The sequence below is a fragment of the Lithobates pipiens genome, unplaced genomic scaffold, assembly GCF_037356315.1.
Source record: "Lithobates pipiens isolate NorthernLeopardFrog02 unplaced genomic scaffold, aLitPip1_a1.2 Scaffold_3, whole genome shotgun sequence".
In the NCBI taxonomy this organism is placed as follows: domain Eukaryota; kingdom Metazoa; phylum Chordata; class Amphibia; order Anura; family Ranidae; genus Lithobates; species Lithobates pipiens.
Genome location: NW_027507790.1, coordinates 78,440,813 through 78,442,793, shown reverse-complemented (window position 1 = coordinate 78,442,793; position 1,981 = coordinate 78,440,813). Strand labels below are relative to the sequence as shown.

The 1,981-nt window shown below is 49.0% G+C and overlaps 1 pseudogene; it reads right to left on the bottom strand.

Moving 5' to 3' along the window:
* Positions 1-233: 233 nt before the first annotated feature.
* Positions 234-1,745, bottom strand: LOC143940451 (actin, cytoplasmic 2 pseudogene; annotated as a pseudogene).
* Between the last annotated feature and the right edge of the window lie 236 nt (positions 1,746-1,981).

Below are 1,981 nucleotides of genomic sequence, written 5' to 3'. Positions count from 1 at the left end.
TCCTTTATGAACTCCTACCAGCCTCAGACATGAAATTCTGGAATATTAAGCGCTAAAAAATTGGTTATCTGGAAGCCTAAACCTCAGATAACCTGTACACATCTCCCACCTCGACTCCCCCAGGAGCCCCCTCGGGGAAGTGTCATTCACAATACTGTCGCAGATCGGCAGCCTTTCACAGAAATGCATTCCTTAGACGTTTATAGCTTAAAAAGGAGACACAAAAGACGGAATGCCAAGTGGAGTTTTGTATCGGAGGTGTGTACAGGGTATAATATGCTAGCACTGACACCACAGGAATAGTTGGATATTGGGAAGAGACAGTTCCAAAGTCTTGCATTACAAAAAAGAAAAAAAAAATCCCCAACAATGGGTGACTTTAGAGTGTCTCACATTCTGAGGGCAAGTTCAATTGGATGTTGGCTCTATTCCAGTTTCACGAGGCTAGCATGAGGCGTACACATTTGCCGAAGCAAATATTAACACTTTGAACAACTCATGCAGCAAATGCAACGCATCTGCTAGCAGTCCGTTTAAAAGCATTTGCGGTGGACGATGGATGGGCCAGATTCGTCGTATTCCTGCTTGCTGATCTACATCTGTTGGAAGGTGGAAAGGGAGGCCAAGATGGAGCCACCGATCCAGACGGAGTATTTGCGCTCAGGTGGTGCAATGATCTTAATTTTCATTGTGCTAGGGGCCAGGGCGGTGATTTCCTTCTGCATTCTGTCAGCGATGCCAGGGTAAATGGTGGTACCTCCAGACAGCACAGTGTTGGCATACAGGTCCTTACGGATATCTACGTCACACTTCATGATTGAGTTGAATGTGGTTTCGTGAATGCCACATGATTCCATACCCAAGAAGGATGGCTGGAAGAGGGCCTCTGGACACCTGAACCTCTCGTTTCCGATGGTGATGACTTGACCGTCGGGCAGCTCATAGCTCTTCTCCAGGGATGAGGAGGAGGCAGCGGTGGCCATCTCCTGCTCGAAGTCCAGGGCGACGTAGCAGAGCTTCTCCTTGATGTCATGCACGATTTCTCTTTCGGCTGTGGTGGTGAAGCTGTAGCATCTCTCGGTCAAGATCTTCATGAGGTAGTCTGTCAGGTCACGGCCAGCCAAGTCCAAACGCAGGATGGCGTGGGGCAGGGTGTAACCTTCATAGATGGGCACTGTGTGGGTCACACCATCACCAGAGTTCATCACGATACCAGTGGTACGACCAGAGGCATACAGGGACAGCACAGCCTGGATGGCAACGTACATGGCGGGGGTGTTGAATGTCTCAAACATGATCTGTGTCATCTTTTCTCTGTTGGCTTTGGGGTTCAGGGGGGCTTCTGTGAGAAGGACAGGGTGTTCTTCAGGGGCGACACGCAGCTCGTTGTAGAAGGTGTGATGCCAGATCTTCTCCATGTCATCCCAGTTGGTTACAATGCCGTGTTCAATGGGGTACTTCAGGGTCAGGATACCTCTCTTGCTCTGGGCTTCATCACCTACGTAGCTGTCTTTCTGTCCCATACCAACCATGACACCCTGATGTCTGGGGCGTCCAACGATTGAGGGGAAGACAGCACGGGGAGCATCATCTCCAGCAAAGCCGGCTTTGCACATACCAGAGCCATTGTCAATGATGAGTGCGGCAATTTCTTCTTCCATTTTTCTGGTGGTGTGAGGGTGTTCCTGGTGCGGGAGAATTCGGTAGGTGAGATGCTGTCAGGTCCGCTGCCGCCGGCTGAATCGCATCACTTTTAATTGTTTCACCCTTATTGTCAACTAGTGAAAGGAACACACTTACTGTCCTAATGTGTCAACTGTACTGTGTCTAGAAGGAGCAGTGTTGTCAGTCTAGGAATGAAGTGTGTTAAGACTATATAAGACGTTCCCTTCATAATATGTGAGAAGGTATTTGTAGCAATGGAGATAGCTGGGAACAATGCTAACTGCTGTCTGCAGAGAAAGAGAGCACTGGATTTCTG